Consider the following 20,495-nt stretch of genomic DNA (forward strand, 5'->3'; position numbering starts at 1 on the left):
ATGAGTCCTTTTTTTTTTTTAATATATATATATATATATATATATATAAATGCACCTAATACTTAGACCGCTAAAACTGAGTTATCCTTTAAGTTCTACATTCCATTTAAACTATTAACTCAAAATATAGTTCTTCAATCACAGCTCTCCTCACCAAGACTGCATTTAACCAAAAGGAATAGACATACTACAAAACCACCTCTCCATGTAAGTAGTTTTTGCTGGACATTTTTTAAACTAAAAAATGCTATCAATACCCTTTTAGAGAATATGAAAACACCACACTGATTCTCAGATTTTTCCAGAAAAAAAATAAATAAAAAACCAGAAGCATCTGCTTATGGATCAGATTTAATTCTGTTATTTTCAAATAAAATCCAATAAGCATTCACAAGTCTGTGCATTAGACAGCCAGCTTTGTAGGCAGAACTACACGGTCAGCTTTGTTTTTAAGAGGTGAGGATAAGAGTTTGTTGTTAAACTTGCTAGTTTAAACTTTGAGTGTAGTCATTAGAAGGCTCCTAAAAGGGCAGCAAACTGAATTACTATCTAAAACAGGATGATATTAACATAAGATCTAAGACACAAACATAACTTTTCCCATTCTACATTCTTGTCATCAGAGACCGCTTCTTGGTAAGTGCATCAGAACCGGCCTTGAATTACAGGATCTCCTGCTACAGTAACATACAGAAGCTCAGCTCTCAGGTATAAGGGAAGACAAACTGTCCCATGCACCATTCTAGACTTTTCTTCTTTGTCCTATTGTAACTGTACATTGGGTGGCATCTTCAGTGATTTATAAAACAACAAAAAAAACCCATACACACACAACCTGCTTATTGCTCCATCTCTCAAGTGGGTATGGACCATAGTGTTACAGGACCATATCTATTCATTCAGTTTAAAGAAAGTAATTCTAGCACTGTTTCATTACATCTGGAGTCTGAACAACTTTGATGTAAACCATTTTCCCCTGTTAACAAGACCTGTGTCAAACTACTTGTTTCTAATGAGTATATATTTTAAATTACATAATTGGCTGAGGAAATCAAAGAGCAGTCTTCCTTTCTAAGGAGAATTCCACAATCAATGGCATCATTGCTTTGCTGCTTTACCATTACAGTAGCTCTTTTAGATTAACTTTATCCGATTTCCAAAAGATACAAAGTTAGTCTTAGGTTTTGGATTTTCCTATAACTCGGACTGATACAAAATTATTGACCTATTAGATACAACATGAAGTATACACCTTGTTTTCAAACTTTCCTTCATACTGGTGAGGCAAGATTAGAATTTCACTATGATATCAGAGAGATGACTATAATGCATATTAGAGTCAAAGGGTACAGGATTATTTTCCACGAGTTCTTCAGCTTCCAATTCTTATCCTAACAAGGGAGTCCCAACAAAGGTCTCCTTTCTTGGGACCAAAAGGGTATAGAAACACTCTTTTCAATAACATAGCTAGTACAAGTCAGATTAAGCTGCACTGAAATAAATACATTCACATCTAGAAAACATTTACAGCTCAATTTTTGTTAGTATCCATTTAGAATTATTATACTGGAAAGTTACTGTGGGTCTTTCTCTGTAATGTTAAAAAGAAATCATGTTTTAAACTTATAGTCCTCAAAAGCAACAATGAAGGCACTTCACTCTTAAAAGTTGACCCATTCATGCCCAAGCTGAGATATTTGTGCTATAACACAAGCAAAGCTGAGATTATATTACCTAGAAGGAACTCAGTGCTAAGGTACACACAGTAGTGATGCACAGAGGAGTATCCAGCATCACAAGCACTCTCTCTTCTCCCCTTAAATAGAGGTTAGGTGGAAGAAACATACCAATTTTTCAGAGTCCCTAGACACATTTTCCATGGCAGATATTCCATGAGAATTCCTGGACATCACTGCATATACATGCAGTGCTTACACAGAACAGTGCTCAGTGACAATCCAATTCTTTTGAGGCCATCTCTCAAGAGGTAAGTTAAAACCCAGGGAAAATTTCTTTTAACACAGAAAAGCATTAGATATTTTAAAATCAAGTTGGAAACAAAAAGAAAACGGGGAAGAGGAGGAGAGGAGCATTGTCATACCCAAATCTCATCTCTATCTCTATCTGTTACATATAAATTTCCCACAGAATTCCTAGAGAATTACTTTGGCCGCCAGCTCCCACACAAGGGGGCTGGCAATTGCCCCTTCCCCCATATTCATTATCTTACTTCGACGCTCATAGGTTGAAAACAGTTCCTAAAGTCTTCTCTCTTCCTTCCTACATCTCACTTCAGGAATACTAGTGGATTTCCAGCATGATTATTGATGAACTATTAATAAAAATATCAGGCTTGCACAACAAAATTATTTTGATATACAGCAAGCTCTTCCGAAGATCAGTTCTCAAACTTAAGGTCATGTCCACTCTACTTCTCTTTAACAATTCATACCTTCTTCCATTCAAGTCTAGTACATCTTACACACAAATACAAACCTACAAATAAACAATCCATTCACCAATAAAAAGCCACAGCACTCAAATCTCACTAAGCAGTACAACATGCTGTATCCACTCATGACATTTGTTGGATTTTTTTTTAATAATACTCAAGAAAAAAAAAAAGTTTTCTTCTCTCCCCACCTCAAGAGCCTATTTATATTTTAGGACTAATAAAGCAAGAAGCAGGTTCTCCCTACCACAATGTGGCCATAATACATAAAAACTAATTACAATTCTGTGACATATCACCACAAACATAAAACGAGTCCTCAGAGCCTGACAAGAAATAGCAGTAATGCAAATGTCACAAGAGAGAAGCTTGTAACTTTTGTGATCTTATCTTTGGGATATGTTTTCTGCATTATCAAGCAGACACTCACGCATGTTGTACACTTATATAACACTTCCTGACACAAATACGCATGCAAGCACAGATATTCTTTCTGTTGCTTCCGAAAGTACTCTGTTCCACTGCCCTACTCACCAGCAATTCTCTTTGGCTCCCAACAGCTTCCACTCAGCACTGTTCCCAGCCCTGACACTTGTACTGCCATTGACCAGATCTTTCCCTAGTCTCTGCCACCTGTGAAGCCTATTCTTCAAAAACAAACTTAAACATCTATTTGAAGACACTCTTCAGAAATAGCTTGTTAGAGGGAGATGACAGTATCCACTTTCCTGGTCCCTGACCTTCACTGCCATAGAGTTCATCATCTGGCTCCAACTGTCCCCTGTACTTGGAAGTGACTTTTGCAACTCTCCCCAAAGCATGCACCAGCAGAAGTCTAGAATCAAAAGATTCTGCAGCAACCTCTTCTGGCAACAGACACGACTACAGTCCAGGCTGCTTGAGACTTACCACCTGGTAATCAAGCAGTTATCAAGCCCTACAGATGCGTTCCACAGGTACCTGAAGGAAAATAAGCCTTTTGTCAAAAAGTTTAACTTAAATGTATGTAAAAGCATTCTTCCACAGGAAAGTTTAAAAGCATTGACCTACCTCTCCAGCACCAAATAAACACATTGCTGAAGATCGTTGATACAGGTGGACTAACAGGCAAGCACACACACCTCACACACCCTGACGTATATGGAATATAACCTGGAAAAAGTACAACTGCATTTTAAAGCAGTAGTTCTCAAAACAATTTCTCACTTTTATGAAATTCTGGAGCCTGGAGGCAATGTAATCATTAGACATATGGTCTCTTACTATAGTAAAAACAGTAAATATTTGATATACAGCAAACCACTAACTGTGACAAAGAGTTTAGTCACCTTATTTAAGAACAGCAGCACATTCTAAGTTACTTGCTGTACTAGGAGTTGCTAAAATACTACACACCAAATGGGTTACAGTAACTCTGCACTATCACCAAAGAGAAACTTACACTGCAATTTTTTGTTTGCCTTTCTTTAGACAACTACAGGCCCAGTTCTATCAATTCTATAATACTTACCACATACTTAACAGACACATCAGTTTACATAGTTTCTAGACCTCAGGGAGTCAGAATTCCAGAAATTGATTCAGCACTCAAAATTATATGTCTAAATGCAAAGAAATGGCTCATCCCTTTTGCTATTCTCACTAACAACAAAATCATGAACAAGCACATTACTGTGCAAATGTCATTAGTCATGCATGAATATGTTTACAATTAACAGAGAATAACTGTAATTTACAGATAATATTCTCCGTGCAACAGATTGTCACTTTTCATCTTCACTACGGCTTTACAACTGACATATGGGATTCACTTTTTTTGTACTTAAAATTGACACATTATTCTCAACACATATATGAGAAAATCTGTTTCAAATTGTAGCTGGTTCTAGGGCTTCTAACAGTTTTCAGGTCTGTAAACATTTCTGTGCTTTGAAAACACAGACACAAGATTTTTAGTGGAGAAAATCCTGGGTATATCAAATTTCTTCAACTCTCCATTTTTGTTTTGTTTTACATTTGTTCCTTCTGTCAGTATAAAAGTAACTTTTACTCAAAAATTAAAAGCCTTAAACTAGCACTATTTGTTCTTAAACAACAGTAAAAGAAGAGGACAGCCATAGTCTATAAACCAGTAGTCTACCAAGCACATTTTAATTTGTATAAAAGATAAAACACACACTATTGGTATTGTGTGTATTTATGTCTATAAATGGATCCATGATTTTAACTACAATTAATTATGTCAAGTAAAAGGTTAAGAAACCTTTGGCAAACAGCTACAAAGAGCTTAAAGGTACTCTGGTGAGGACAGGAACAGACAAAATAGTTTGAGTGGACTGCACAGCGTACAAAAGAATGTTTTTGCTCAGTCAAGATAAAAAAGATTAAGGTAGCACTCTGCAGCTATTTAATTTTGTTCTCTATCTTGGGACTCAGTTTTTCAGTAGATTTTCTTTGGGTCCATTGTTCTGCAGGCTTGAATCTATATAATTTTACTTAGTTTAAAAATAAACTAAGTATTAACTTTCCAATCTGCCCCAGCCGAAGCCCTACCTAGTTATATCCAGGTATAAAGCAAGACTGAAGAGTATTTATTATCATGTGCCAAGTCATACACAGTTATATAGTTTGATAAAAGCAAGCACAGTCAAATTAGCAAAATAGTAATTACAAAATTTTATTTTATATAGCAGCAGCTGCTTGGTACACAGTGGCAGTTCTCAAAACTCAAGAACTCCTACAATGAGTCAGAAAACTTTTAATAAATTTGTGGGTACTTACAATCTAAAATTAAACTGTTCAATAACTTTTAATTCACTTTATTCATAAGCTTAAACATGAAAGTCCATCCTATCAACATCTAACTCAGTATTTGTAATTCAACAAATAATATAACAATATTTGCTTCCCTAATTTCCTTTTCGATATCTGTCCCAAGGCAGGCAGGTCCAGCAACTTCATCAAAATAAAGCTGAAAAAGGAAAGGATCTCTGTTATTCTTGAGTTTTATCACTTCCTTAAATGAGTTATAACAATTACCAGATGCTGGTTTTTTATATATATAAACAGTTTTAAAATGCATGGCTGGTAGGGTGTAATAATTTGATAAATGCAAAACAAAGATCTTTTCCATCAATAGTACCCCCAACCGTGGCTCTTCACTGAGAAGTTTCTCACTTCCTTTTTCATACACTAAGTCTGTCCGGAAATACATGTGACATGTTACAGAAATGCGTATGCTTACACTTAAAATAAACATGCACTTACATAATAGTGTAACCTCACAACAGGGCTGCACAAGCCAAAGCTAAAAACAATACAAAAACACCAGCCTTAAAACAGGTAGCAATTTAAATACAATCTTTACAAATGCTGATTTTTAACTAGAAACAAGGAAACAATAAATCTTAGCAGTAGCTTAATAATCCCACGTTATTGTTTAGCGTGCTAGTTGAAGAGATTGCCATTAACGCTTTGACTTCGCAAGTCAATGGGAAAACCTACAGAAGTGCAAGCTAGTTATTCTTGATTTGGTTCAGAGCTGCTGAGAAGCTAATTCACAACATTGCCACCTAATAGCTTCCTGCTATCATGCACAGATTCATCATCTTTGCATAAACAACAACAACAAAAATCCCAGCCGCACTTTAAGCTTTTTTATTATTATTATTTATTTTAAATATGAACGTCTCTTTTATAATATTAAATCCTTGAAGGCAAATTGAAGACTATTTAAAAGACAACTCATCCAAGTCTGAAAGTAAACTCCTAGCATTTCTCCAAAAAGATCAAAAGGAAAACTAACACACCTAAAAACATGGCATGACAGGTTGCTAGGAGTAAGAAAGCATTTTTCAAAAGCTGAAGTTATGTCCAAGTGAGGTAAACACTAATGATTACAAATTATGGAAGTTTAAATGTAGTCATAAAATAAGCAAGCAAAACACACTGAAGTTACGTAAGCTTTAAAAAAGTAACAAACAGCATCTTTTCAACTACGTAGCAGCAAAACAGACAGAAAAAGAGTCTGTATGGATAATATAAGTCAAAAGCTAAAATGAATGTTCAGAAAAGATATGGCTGTTGCAGAAGGCAAGTTTTGGCAGTCACATTTGCAATGGAGAAATTTGAGAGAGCATGGATATAGATATACACTAAAAAAAAAAAATCTCAAACTGATATTCCTGTAGATGAGCTTTTAAATCCAAAAAATAGAAAAAAAACATGATAAACCCAAGGGCAATTTACAGTACTAGGATCATCATATTCATGCAAAAGTTCTAAAGGAACAAGACTGAAATAGTACATAATATAACCTTTTTTCACCCAAAGCTACTTTAGAACTATAGAAGTCTAGCCAAATTATAAATTTTAAAGTTACTGGAGAGTGGTTCAAGACAGTACAGAGCAGTAAGCACAACTCTCAATATTGAACAAATCTGCACACTATTCCAGAGAACAGAATCAGTGGGCATGTGGATTTTTCTGACATAGTAAGAAAGTATCAACATGATTTTTGTAGAAAAAAGTCACAACTCCAAAGTTTACTAAGTTTAAAGAGTAAAGAAAGAGAGATCCAGTTAATATGCTCTACACAGGTTTTCAAAAGCATCTGATGAAGTCTTTCATCAAACGAAGTTAAAATGCACAGAATAAGCAGAAAGGTCCACAGGTGGAGAAACAGTTAGCTAAAGAAGTAGGAAGAAAAGCTAGGAATAAATGTCTTTTTCATAGTGGAGGGAGATCATGCATAGAGTCCCTACTTGATCTGTGCTCAGACCTGTGCTATTCAGACTATAAGTGATTCGAAAAAAAGAAGTGAACAGTGAGAAAAGATAGTAGAGTTATCAAAAGGAATTAGCAGTTAGTCAGACTGAAACAAAGGAGGTTTTTTTTTTTTTTTTTTTTTTTTTTTTTTTTTTGTACGATCTACCATGAAGCCTTGGAAACTCTTGCCACAGGATGCTGCACACTGTAAAACCTTGCACAGATTCAAAAACAAATCAGATTCACAACAGAAAAAAAAAAATTCAAGATCTACTAAATACAAAGATTCAAACTCTATTTCAGGAAACCCCTCCAATCTCTGAAGGCTGAGGGACAGTACTCTGAGAAAACATTACTTCATGCTTGCCCTGGTTTTAATTTCTCTCTTAGGCATCCATTATTGATTATTTTCAAAAACAAAACTTACGCGAACCTTCAGACTAGCTTGACATGGCTATTTCCTTTAAGCATCAGAGCAAGTTTTCACCAATAAAGATCACTTTCTCTCCTTTATTTTTCAAAATTATTTTGACAGAAAGTATCATATACTTGCATGATTCAGCACACACATAGAATAAAGAGAAACATTAGTTAAAACTAGATAATGGCTAAGCCCAGAAATTTACTTTATTATATCATAGGACCTCATCTCCTACAATGACATGACCTATCAAGCTACCCTAAGCTTCAAAGAAACCTTTAACTATCACAATAGTATAAATAAGGCAGATATACAAAACAAGTTTTCACTTGATCGTGCAACACCACCAACAACTTTTACAAAGAACCTGAAAAGATACAAAACTACATACTGTGCTCTTAATTGCACCTTCATTAGTTTATTTTTAAAGGTTAGTAAAGTAAATCTCAATAGTAAATCTTCATGTTTTTAACTAGGAAAACCAAAGCACAAAAGTTACTTGCCCCCAAAACATTCATGACAGACATCAGTGCCTACAGGATGTCCCAGATCTTCTGAAAAATGTAATATTATCTTTCCTTTAGCTATAAATAGACAGTTAATTAAATAAAAGACATCTTAAGAATATAAATGGGTTCGCGACATCTGAAGAATGCCCAATTTTCATCCCATGTATAGTGGGAACCATTTATTAATCACAGTATTTACTTAGTAGAATCACAGAATCGGTAAGGTTGGAAGGGACCTCTGGAGATCATCTAGGCCAACCTCCCTGCTCAGCAAGGTCAGCTAGAGCATGGTAGACAAGGTTGCATCCAGGCAGCCCTTGAAGATCTCCAGAGGAGACTCCACAGCCTCTCTGAGAAACCTGTTCCAGGGCTCCATCACTCTCACAGTGAAGAAATTCCCCCTCACATTCAGGCCAAACTTCCTGTGCTTCAATTTCTGCCCATTGCCTCTTGTCCTGTCACACGGGACAACTGAAAAGAGCTTTTCCCCATCCCCTTGGCACCCTCCCTTCAGGTACTTATACACATTGATAAGATCCCCCCTCAGCCTTCTCTTCCCCAGGCTGAAGAGGCCCAGCTCTCGCAGCCATTCCTCATAGGGCAGATGCTCCAGCCCTCTGATCATCCTCGTAGCCCTACACTGGACTCTTTCCAGTAGCTCCATAAAATTTGATAACTCAGTAGTAAGAAACAATACAAAAGGTTACAAATGGAGCACTGACAGGATAATCAGGAAGGCTGAGCAAGTAATTTTGAACAAGGCTTATTACAGCTGTAAGAATTGATGTGCAAAAATAAAATTCCGAATATTGTAAGAGTATAAAAATGATGTTTTGTGCTGCACTCCTATACAAATAAATGAACCAGCAGACCCAGCCTGAAGCAATATAAGCATGAAAAGTATTTCTTAGTTGCAGGACCACTATTTAAAAAGTTGAGGGATTGAGATGATTCTGACCCAATTTCATTCCACTACATCTTGTAAAAGCTACAAGCAGGAATAAAATAAGAATCAGACTATAACAGAGAATTATTCAAAGAGCTTCAAGTGTTAGGAAAAGCAAGCTACACCTAAATACAAAAGTATTCCTTATTTTAAATGCTCTTTCTGGGGAAGCAACTAGGGAAGAGGATACCCAAGTTGTAGCTAGCTACTAGCACTACACCCCTCTACAGAGAAAGGGGGAGACAGAGACAGAAAGAGAGGTAAAGAGAATGGTTCCCAGAATACAGGCCAAATCAGCATTAAAGTTTCCATTTGCAGCAAGTTATGCCAAAGGGGAAAACATAGAAAAAAAGATAGTAAGATTTGAAGATGCTTTTGTTAAAATGCCTAATTTGGCAGAATTATCTTCTATCTACACAACAGCATTTAATAAATACCCCATTAAATATTTCAGGGTAAGGGAAAGACACATATGCCATACAGACACATGACCTGACAAAACACAAACATGAAATTCTGCTGTTTGGTCCCTCAATATTGAGAAGCCATAAAATTACAAAACTGTCAACTAAATTATGAATCAGTCAACTAAAAAATACTTGATAACTATTATCAATGGACAACAGATACCTATCTTACTGATATAACAGTCATTATACTATAAGTAAGTTTACAATATTGGCATTTTTAAAAGATATATCAATATGTGTCCATCAAAAAGCAGGTAGAACCAAACATTTACATAAAACTGCAGGTTTTAAATCTATATACCAAGCAGAACTAGATGATAGAGATTAGTAACATAAGCATGGGCACAGATCCCAAGGCTTAGCAAACAGAGGCAGTTAATCGTTTTTATAGCAGTTTGCACAGCAAGGCTATGAAGGACCCAGAAACTCTGTTTAAGACTGTGCAATGACATTCATAAAGCAAAATACCCAATATCAGCTGGAGCAACTGTTCCTCAGAAATCCCAGCACCCAGAAGTCCAAGGGGAGGATGCCACCATCCATGTCTGGAGCTGCAGGAGGTGCCTGGCTCCTCTCTCTGGGGCTAGGGATGACAGTGGCCTGACCTGTGGTAGGTATGCTCTGGCTGAGGTGCTGCATGGCCACATGAAAGAACCTCAGGATGTGTGCATGAACACACTACAACATCAGCAAATATTAACAGGAGGTCACAGGTGCTGCTTGCTGGGTGCTAATACCCAGGATGTTTCAGAGACTTCCAAGGCTTGTCCTGCCCACAGACTACTACCCTTTGCTCCTTATCCACGTGGACACCAGTGATATTTCTAAGGTGGACCACTGAACAAATCAAGACTGATTAGCTAGTGCTGGAAGCATGGCTGAAGGGGCCAAGGTGGTGTTTTCAGCCATTCCAGAGAGGAGAAAAGGCTCCAGTCAGAGCAGATGCATCCAGACAGTCAACATGTGGTTGCATGGCTGCAGCTGCTAGCAGAGCCTTGATTCCCACAGGACCCTCTTTAAGAAAGAAGAATCCATCTGACAAAGTGAAGCAAGAGTATTTTTGCCCCCAAGCTCACTAACCTTGTGAAGATAAGTATACTGAAGAAAGGCTATCATACTCCGAAGAGAAGAAGTGAAGATATATGGAACATGAAGGCTCTCACATTTCCTTTTTGAAAGTAGCATGATAGGAGATCCATCTCAAGTGCTTGTACACAAACAGCATGGGAAACAACAGGAGGAATGAGAAGTACATGCACCATTGCAGAAGCCACAACATCACTTAAGTTAGTCATAGTGGGATAGCTTACACTGCTGGAGCACTGCCATGGATGGACAGAGACTTTTATGGAAAGCCAGGCTGGGAAGGTGAAGAATATAGGCTTCAATCTATGCAAAGGGTTGGCTGCAACATTCAAAGTTTTACTTGGAAAAGTGACAAGCCAATCAAGAGCTTACAAGTAAGGATCAGAAGCCTCACCAATGTGTGTGACACTGGGCTAAGTGCCTACTACAAACCTCCTATTCAAGAACAGGAAGTAGATGAAGCCTTCATTAGGCAGCTGGAGGAGGTTTCATGACTGCAAGCACTAATACTCATAATAACCACCATATAATAACTCATATTTGCTGTTAGAATATGGCTGAGCGCAAGCAGTCCCAGAGATTTCTGGAGTCTATTGAAGACAATTTCTCACTGTAAGTAACTCATGAGCTAAAAAGTGAAGAGTCTCTGGTGCAGGAACCATGAGATTGCAGAGTTCATAATCCTGAGAGAAGTAAGAAGTATAAATAATACAGTTACAGCCAGGGACTGCAGGAGAGCAGATTTCAGCTTGTTCAGGGATCTTCTTGGTAGAATCTCACAGAAGACCACCCTGGAGAGCAAAGGAAAAGCTCAGAAGAGCTGGCTGATCTTCAAGCATAACCACCACAAAGTGCAAGAGAGCCCATTCCTGCATGCAGAAGTTAAGCAGGCTCAGCAGAAGGCCAGCACAGATGAACCATGCACCCCTCACTGAGCTTAAATTAAAAACAAAGTGCTTAAAATGTGGAAGCAGGGGCGAGCTACCCCAGAGGAATACACAAATGTCACATGAGCATGCAGGGCTGGAGCTAGAAAGTCAAAGCTCAGCTAGAATTGGAACTGGCAAGTAGAGGACAGTAAGAAGAGGAGAAAATATTTTTGTTTCAAAACTGAATTTATAATATACAACAGAGCCAGAAAGCAGACCTTTGTAAAACCTTAGCATCTGCTATACATCCTTTTCCGAGAATCTGTACTTTAAGACTCAACTTCTGAACAGAAAATCTGATCAGTTATAGCAATAAATGATTTAACTGTATTAGCTTATTCATAACCTTGTCTGAAACAAACAAATCTTGTGCGCTTCAGTTTACTATGACTTTTGAAATTCAGAATACAGCAGGCTGATTTTCTCATCCAAGCAACAGAATTTTACACAGAGAAGCTATCACTCCAGAAACAGACACCAAGTGAGATTCTATTACAATACCTGCATAAATACAGGTTCACTTCAACTTCTTCCTGTTCTTTAGTAACAAAAATTGCAAACAAGACAGCCTGATTAGATAATCTCAAGCCTTCGGATGCTTATACTCTGCAAATGACAGTGTTATGTTGTGCGGAAGGCGCACTTTTGCTGAAAGAAAATTTTAGCTTTTTTCTAGCAAGGAATACTCGATAGCATTTTCCTTATTATAACCTAGCCATCTATAATCATTTAGTTAACTTTCTTTGGATACCAAAACAGATGCTGATCAAGAGACAGCTAGCATTTATTTAGTACACATTAATCATGTAAAATACAAAGGAGCAAGCCTAATATAACAGTGACCAGGAAAAAAAGAAATTCCTCGTTTTACACTTCAAGGAAGCATAGCTTTTCAGGACATGCTGTCCACAGATGCACTCTTTATGTACACATGCCCTTATAGTAATAAGATGATGACAGAAATAAACACAAGTAAAATTTTCAAAGGGGCCTTCAATTCTCCCTACATAAAGGCAAGCCTCAATAATTCAAAATCCCAATAGTATAACATATTGTTTCACTCATATGTATATATATATATATACACACACACACACATATATACACGCACACATATACATATATATATATTTACACACACACATGCGCACGCTATATATGAGAGTGCAAGCACACAGGAAAGCACGAGCAGAGTAGGGTTGAGAAATAAGGTAAGTATAATTCCTAAGTACATCAGATGTGGGGGAGGGGTGCAGGTCTTTAAGTCTTCTCTTTAGCCTCTATCCTTATAGATCTTATTCACAGAAATTTTCAGTTTGCCTGGAGGCAGGTACCAGGAATTCTAATAAACTAGGCTAACTGTTGATAACAGATGCCCAATCTGGAAGCTCTTTTTATTTTAAAAAAGAAAAAATAATAAAGTTTCCAGTTTAAAAGAAAATAATTTGAGCCTAGACCTCTGTTGATGGCTGTAAGGCTTAGAAGCCTTTCTGCGCAACTATGTTTTATGAAAAATGTCAGTACTCATTCCATCTCATTTGTAGAAAATTACTTCCCACGAGATTGAACAAGAAGCAGGCACAAAATTCACAAAAACCGCGTCACCAGAAATTCTAGAATCTCTCACAGCAGGAACCTGGGGAGGAAGCAGACACATCTTACTACATATTAAGAGAATTCAAAATGAGATTTTGATTAAGATCCTACTCTTAATCTCGATTAAGACTCCTACCAGTCTTCAAGTTGACTGGTTACCAAACAGTCTTCAATGCAGAAGACTCAAAAATGGGGAAAGGTCTATCAGCTACATGACTACATTAGAAAGTTAGAATCTGGTTAATTCGCCAAAAAAAAAAAAAAAAAAAAGACATTTTAAACCAAGAAAAACCATGAGTAATACCTTTTAGAAAAAAACAGTTCTGAAGGAGGATATAAGACAATACAACACACATAGCACTGCAAATACTTCTGCTAAATGGCACTTCATAGAATTACTAAGTCAGGAATGCTGCGGGGATATGAAGCAGTCCAATACTGCTAAAATGTTTAGGACAGCTTGTGCCAATATACCCAAACTGGACAACCACTCCATTATACAGCTTTGATTGAAAAAACACTCAGTTTTAGCTATACAACCTTTGCTGGTCAGGTAGTATTCAAGCTGTCAGATAGTGATATGGAACAATATTCTGAAGAGTTATAACAGGCAACATAAGGTGTACAAAGACTCTAAAGTTCTACTCATGTGGACACTGGACAACTTACAGAAGTAACTGTAATACCCATAAAGCAAAAGCATGCCCTTTCTTTTTCACACATTTATGAAAATAGTGTGGTCTTCTAATACTGATATTGCAAGAATAAATTGTTTGGTCTTCTGTGTAAACAACAAAAGACTGAATAATTATGGATCATATTCTAACAACTAAAAAATTCCACATTTTATTAAACTACTATGTGGCATGCCGATAGATATCAAACTAAAATGGCTCCATCTACTGGTTAAAATATACACTTCATATTTGTCACAGACTACACTATCTCCATTCAATAAACTGCAACAATTTTGACTCCCTGCGAAACAAGGAGCTCAATGGGTACCACACACAAACTAATGTGGACATTTAAACAGATATTCCTTTTCATCACTGTTGAGATATACTGGCAAGATGGATTTGGAATGCTTGCATGAACTGATGTTTTCAGAAACACACAACAGAGCCTCTAAGATGCAAAGACTGACTTTTTAAATGCAAATATTACACTTATTTAAAAATAACGTTGCTGTAATTTAGCTGGGGCTAATTGTGCAAATGTAGATTTAGAAATACATATTTACACACTGCTTTATTACTGCAGACAACGTAAGATATTCTGTAAAAGAATCAATATTCTCATTTTTGCATCTAAACCTCCAGGTGGAAATAAGAGGAATGTGTTAGTGCACCTCTAGTACTCTGCAAGTAGAGTTTTCAGAAATTTTGTATACTCCATAGCTCAAAGTTAAATACCAGTTACACAATTCAGACATTTGCTAATCTACAATGTTAAGCAACCTGTATGCTTGCAGTGCTTTCCTTAATCTACTTATTTATAAAAAACTTAACTATTCATACCACTATTTCAAAACATTAGCTAGATATCTGTCTTAATTTTAGTAAATAATTTGAGGTGTTCCTAAACTTTATTGTTTCAGAATATGATAAACCAAACACATGAAATAGTCATTAGAGGCATTCTCCACTTTCATACAAAGTGTTATACCCTGTATTTTACCAAGCACTGGTAAAATTCCATTTAAGTACTGCTTAAAGAACATTAATATTCAAGAATTAACAATCATGGTGATATGTCAAAAGTCACCTGGTGAATCGGACAGAGATAAGGGAACAACTACTCAACTTAAGATATCTTACAGTTTTATCTGCTGTCCAGCGAAGCCTCATGAAAGTTCAAGTAATATGTCAAGTATACGACAGCTATGGGTACCTTAAGAAGAACTTAAAAAGACTGCCAGCATGTAGTTAATAGCGGCTTACAGTAATTTAACTGAGAAGTGATCAAAGAGATCATAGCTCATGGCCCACTGCATGGCGGAGGTGTCTGAGATGGGTACACTAATCAAACCTAGAGCATCCAAACAGTACAATACAGAAACGCAGCTTCTCTCTCAAAAGCCATAGAATCAAGTCAGCAAGATGCTACAAGCTAATCAACTTCTCTCTCATCAAAGCTATTTATCTGGGGCACTGTTACACTGCTGTAACTGTACTGCTTTAACTTCTAGAGACCCTGGATTCAGCCAAATGCCATGAACTTGTAGGGGAGGAGAGTTTCCTGCACTGTGCTCAGTTATGCAGTATAGATATTCCCTCAGTTATCCTTGTCAAGCTATAAAGAGAATACACCATTATGTTAACATGAAAAAAAATTAATATGTATCAGTGGAATATTCTCCAGAGGACTCATTTAAATCACCACAAGAAACAAGGCAAATAAAGGCCAGTAATTCAAGAAAATAATGTTTTCCCAGCATTTAGTTTCTAGAACAACAAGTAGGTCAGTGATAGAAAGACAGATCTCTCTCACTGAATGTTGTAGTTCCATCTTCCAATGCATTATACCATTCTTTCTACAATTTTATACTTCAAAAATCTAAAACATGAGACCACAACACACAAGGGGCCCCTCAAGATTCAAAGGATTACAAAGCTTCTATTACAGATGTAATACTTTAACCATCTTACATGTAAGTAAATACTGTCCATTCTCCCTTACTTGGAAAACAAAGAGACAGGATATAGCAGAAAAGGTGGGAAACCTGGACAATTAATTTTCAAAGAGCACCAACAGGTATTATTCTGATTAAACCCAAGGCTGCTTCCCACAGTACCACATCTGTGCCAGTATGTATTCACGAGCATGCCAGACTCCAGGAAGACTCACTCACGCACACACTCACTCACTACTGAATTTGAACTGCATCCATATGTTTGTGCCACAACCACAGCTCTGGAAAACACAGTGACGAGATTCATAAGCCATCTTTCAGAAGCCATTCGAGGGCTTGACAAAGAAATAGCCCCACAAGCTAAATTTCACTCATTAAGCAGTAGAAAACCAACAATTTAAGATTTCTTCCAGGACTACATATTGCTTTCCAAAAGAATATCTATCTTGGATCAATGAAGTTTCAGAGAAACCAGCTGAGATAACTAAAATAAAGCCTTTTCTTCTATGCCCAGACCCACCCCCATATCCCAAACACAAAGATAACAGAAAGTAAGGAAATTGAAAAAAATCATTATGTGAAGAAAGAGACACAAGGAAGCGTACAGCCATTATTTAGACATACTGCAAGGTCTACAGTCTTTTGAACTCTTTACGATACACATGAAGCAGTATCAAATACTAAGGCAAACAAAGCTTTCATTTGCTTTTTTTAATTTTTCTTAAAGAGAGCATACAGATGTCTTATGGAAATATTACCTGAAAAACACCTAGAGACAGAACTGAAATTCAAGTTCTTTCTAAATGCTACTTACGGCTACTGCAAGTATTAAATAAACTTATCTGAAGTAAAATCCATTGTGGTTTCAGACAGAAATATATGATACAAATATCCACAAAGCGCTTACTTTCATCCTCTCTATTGCATCCTTGCTTGCAACAGACTTTCTAAATCATCATGATTGGAATTTAATGTCCATTCCTCAGATTCCCTTGTTATTTTACCTATCTCAGTAAAACACTGGTAAACTAAAGTCAGAGCCTGAGTTTTGAATTCTCCAGAGCACCTTGCTCAGTAAGAAAAAAAAAAAGTGGTTGACTGTGTAACATCTGGAAACTATATGATGGCTTCTTATTTAAACATAAGACTAAAGGTCTATCTATCCTGTCTCCAAAAGATTTCTCAATCAGGAAGACTGTTTTTTCATGATGAGACTCATCTCTTGAATTTCTGATGTACTGACTTCCGATTTCTCCAAATGCAGGAGACACCACGTTCACACTTCCCTGCTTAAAAACAAAACAGAATAGCAGCTTGCACAAGGATCCTGGATGTCCACAGCCAGAGCTTCCTTGAATTACAACCATGCTGATTAGCAACATAAAAAGTTCAGATACAGCTGGCATTTCAAAATCTGTGCTTAGGCTGTTAGAGCCTAAGAACATAAGAACATACAGTATAGAACAGAAGCAGTGGTGGCTGCTGGTGCCTCCTTTACAACGGCAAAACTCAAAAAGAAAAAAAAAAGCCACCACTCCAGTGATGACTACCACAGTGACAAAAATATGAAGCTAGTACAAAGATCATACATGCACAGTATCAAACATTTTAACATCATTGCTGCAACTCAACACTGTGTAGAAATCAAAATAACACACTCCTCTCCTACTTAAACAAAGCAATAAAGAGTATGTGTTGACGGAAGAGGAAGAACAAGACAAGCATACAACACAGAACACCTCCCCAGTATGATCTGCCAACCTCTAGCTATTTTCAGCTCAGATTTTCTGAAGCCCATTTATTAACCTGAGTATCTCTTCCAACCCCTTTAAGTCCATACAAACTTCTTGTATGCACTTTGTTTAGCAAGCGTATCTGTGAAATTCCTGAACTGAGTGAAGAGCCACCTCATTCTGTTTGTTCTGAGCCTAGATCCTATCAGCTTCAGTTGACAGCTCCTAACTCAGGCGATTTGACTGTTTACCTCCTCTTCCATCTCCATCTGCTCTCTTCACAGAACTGTGTTATAGAGCCCTAATACATCTTTGCTCCACCTCCAAGTCATCTCTACCAGGCTGACTCGTCCTAGCCTACTCAAATCATTTTTTCATCCAGGAGCTAATTCGTATCTTTGATCATCCTTGTTGCCCTTCTGTTAATCTTTTCCTATACTATGTATCTTTCCTGAGAAGAAGGGAGCAGAAATGCTTACAGTTCGTAAGGTATGACAGAACCACGAACTTACGCAGTAATGGATCTGTTTCCTATTGTATTCTCTCTGGTTGTAGTAACTATAGCAAGCATTTGCTTCCCCCCACACACACACACACTTTCGCATAGACATTGCCAACCAACCAGTTTCCTCAAAATACAAATGCCCTGAACTACTTCATGGTTCTCTTCCTTAAGACTGGACATAAAATACAAAACAAGCCAGCTTTAAAAGTATTTTTATACTTTTGATGAAATAAATCTGGCAAGAGGGAAAACTGATCAACAGAGGTGCCCCTCTTTACAAGGAGCACCAGAACTTTCTTATTTCTAACTAATACTCCATAAATACAGAACTCTAATTTACCAACACTGGAGGAGGAAAGGAACGGAAGAGCTGGGGAGCTATTTGTTTTATCATGCTTCCTTTTGTGTTTTTAAGCAGCAAGATAAGTCCTCAGATTAAACTCATGCTTTTTACAAGTCTGTCATCTTACCAAGAGATTTCTGAAAAGCCTTGCAGGTGTAGCTATTTCAGCAAGCTCTTTTAGCAGTACTACAGCTGTAGTAGCAGAAGCATGGGATAGCCTATGCCACTTAGAAGAGTAAGACAAGTTATATGGTCAAAAGTATTCTTATTGTGACTTAAGTACAATAGTATTATACTAGTAAGTTTTAACCTATATAGAATCATGCCTTTTACATATGAAATCCCACAATACAACCAACGGTGCTATACTACATAACTGCCAGAGGATAGGCACACATCCCATCTTTTCTTTAAACCATATTTCATGTGTTTTCCTTAGAATTGTCTTTTTTTTTTAGTTCCTACTAATCTTTATATTCTCTTTCAAGCACTTCTGACCTCACACTTTGTCTCAATTATAGTTACCTACTGAACACCTTCTGGACCAAGGGCAGGGTCCTGACTAGGCGTTCCTGTGCAAGGCAAGGGACAAAGTCGATCACTTGCCGAGCACCCCAGTTCAAAAGCCTAAATCTAAATTGACAGTGCAGTACAGTGGCTTAAGTGGCATTTCCAAAAGCCCCTTGTTAATCTGTATTACAAGAGTATCCCAATGACTCCTACTAACGCTTTACAAATATGTGCTTGGAACCACACATCAACTTTCATGAAGCTTTCAATAGTCTTTCGATTGGGATTCACCTGAGGGTAAGCATTAGCTTCTTTTACATTAATACCACACGCCCGAATCCCAAAGATTTTGCAGCTTACTACATACAGCCTAGCGTAGTTACTAAAAAAGCGAATTCTCCTGCCAGCTAACAAGAGGTCTCTCTTACATAAAAGCAAGGTAGTTTTAACAGGAATTAAACCTAAAAAGCAGTTTGTTTCCACTAAGAAAGTTTTTTGAACAAGATAACATGGATTAGTGCAAAGGCAAGACCATGGAGAAATGGGTAGATTTCCAAAACCTTAGATGTAAGCAATCACAGTAATTTCTAAAGAGAACATACAACAAAAAAGGTAAGAATCCAAGGAAGATAGTTGTAATACTTGTGGATCTTTAAGCCCCTAAATTACCAAAGCTCCTGTTATAACAAAGGAAACACTAAACATACTGATGTCACAGGAAGCAGGCACTTCATTAGATTGCCAATTTTATCAAATGTGGCTCAAGCCTCTCCTTGAAGAGTAATGGAAAAATGGTGAAAACTACTACGTTTTCAGTGTTGTTTCTCTGTCCATCACAGTGTACTTCACGTTAAAGAGTATACACCCCTCTTCCTCAGGCATTAAAAAGAAAACACTGTGTGACACCTTGAAAAAGGCCTTGAAGAAGAGCATCAGAATAAGGACACAAAGACTCATTAACAAAATCCAGACCTTGAGTCATCTGAAGGGAGGGGAAATTACAACTGTGGAACCACATGTATTTTTCAGTAATGCAGGAAGTAAGGCAACACATGTCTGCTTTACTTAGCCACCAGCCCTGGAAGGAAATGAACCCAAGCACTGTAGTTTTACCCATCTCCACCCACCCGCTCCCGGCCCCCGTTTTAAAGGGCGAGAAGTGCGCCGGGAACTCGCCCCGACCACCTGACCTAGCTATGTGGCCGTGCAACGTGAGGACAAGGGGAAGCTCGCTGCTTGCCATGTGCACGCTCTCCTCCCTCGCCCAGGAACTCATCAGAGCGCGGCCCGGGGGCAGGCAGGGCGGCGAGGCGAGGGGGCGGCCCGGGGGGCAGGCAGGGCGGCAAGGCGAGGGGCCAGGGCTCACAAAGGACGGGGGAAGCAGGCGACGGATGGAGACATGCCGTCTCCCTCCCGACGCGCCGGGCACACGCTGCAGCCAGGCCCGAGGCGAGCGCCGGCGGCAGGAACAAAGACCCCAGCCGCCACCCCCACCCACTCAGCGGCTGCGTGGAGGTGGGGGGGAGCAACGGTCACGGGGAGGGGACCAACGGTCACTGGGGGAGGGGTAACGGCCATACGGGGGGGGGGGAC

At 38.0% G+C, this 20,495-nt stretch overlaps 1 protein-coding gene across 1 annotated transcript in view; it reads right to left on the reverse strand.

Moving 5' to 3' along the window:
- SLC4A7 (solute carrier family 4 member 7) overlaps positions 1-20,495 on the reverse strand; it is a 103,127-nt gene that overhangs the window by 82,065 nt on the left and 567 nt on the right. The window lies entirely within an intron of this gene.

This window comes from Rhea pennata, chromosome 2 (genome assembly GCF_028389875.1).
Source record: "Rhea pennata isolate bPtePen1 chromosome 2, bPtePen1.pri, whole genome shotgun sequence".
Classification (NCBI taxonomy): Eukaryota; Metazoa; Chordata; class Aves; order Rheiformes; family Rheidae; genus Rhea; species Rhea pennata.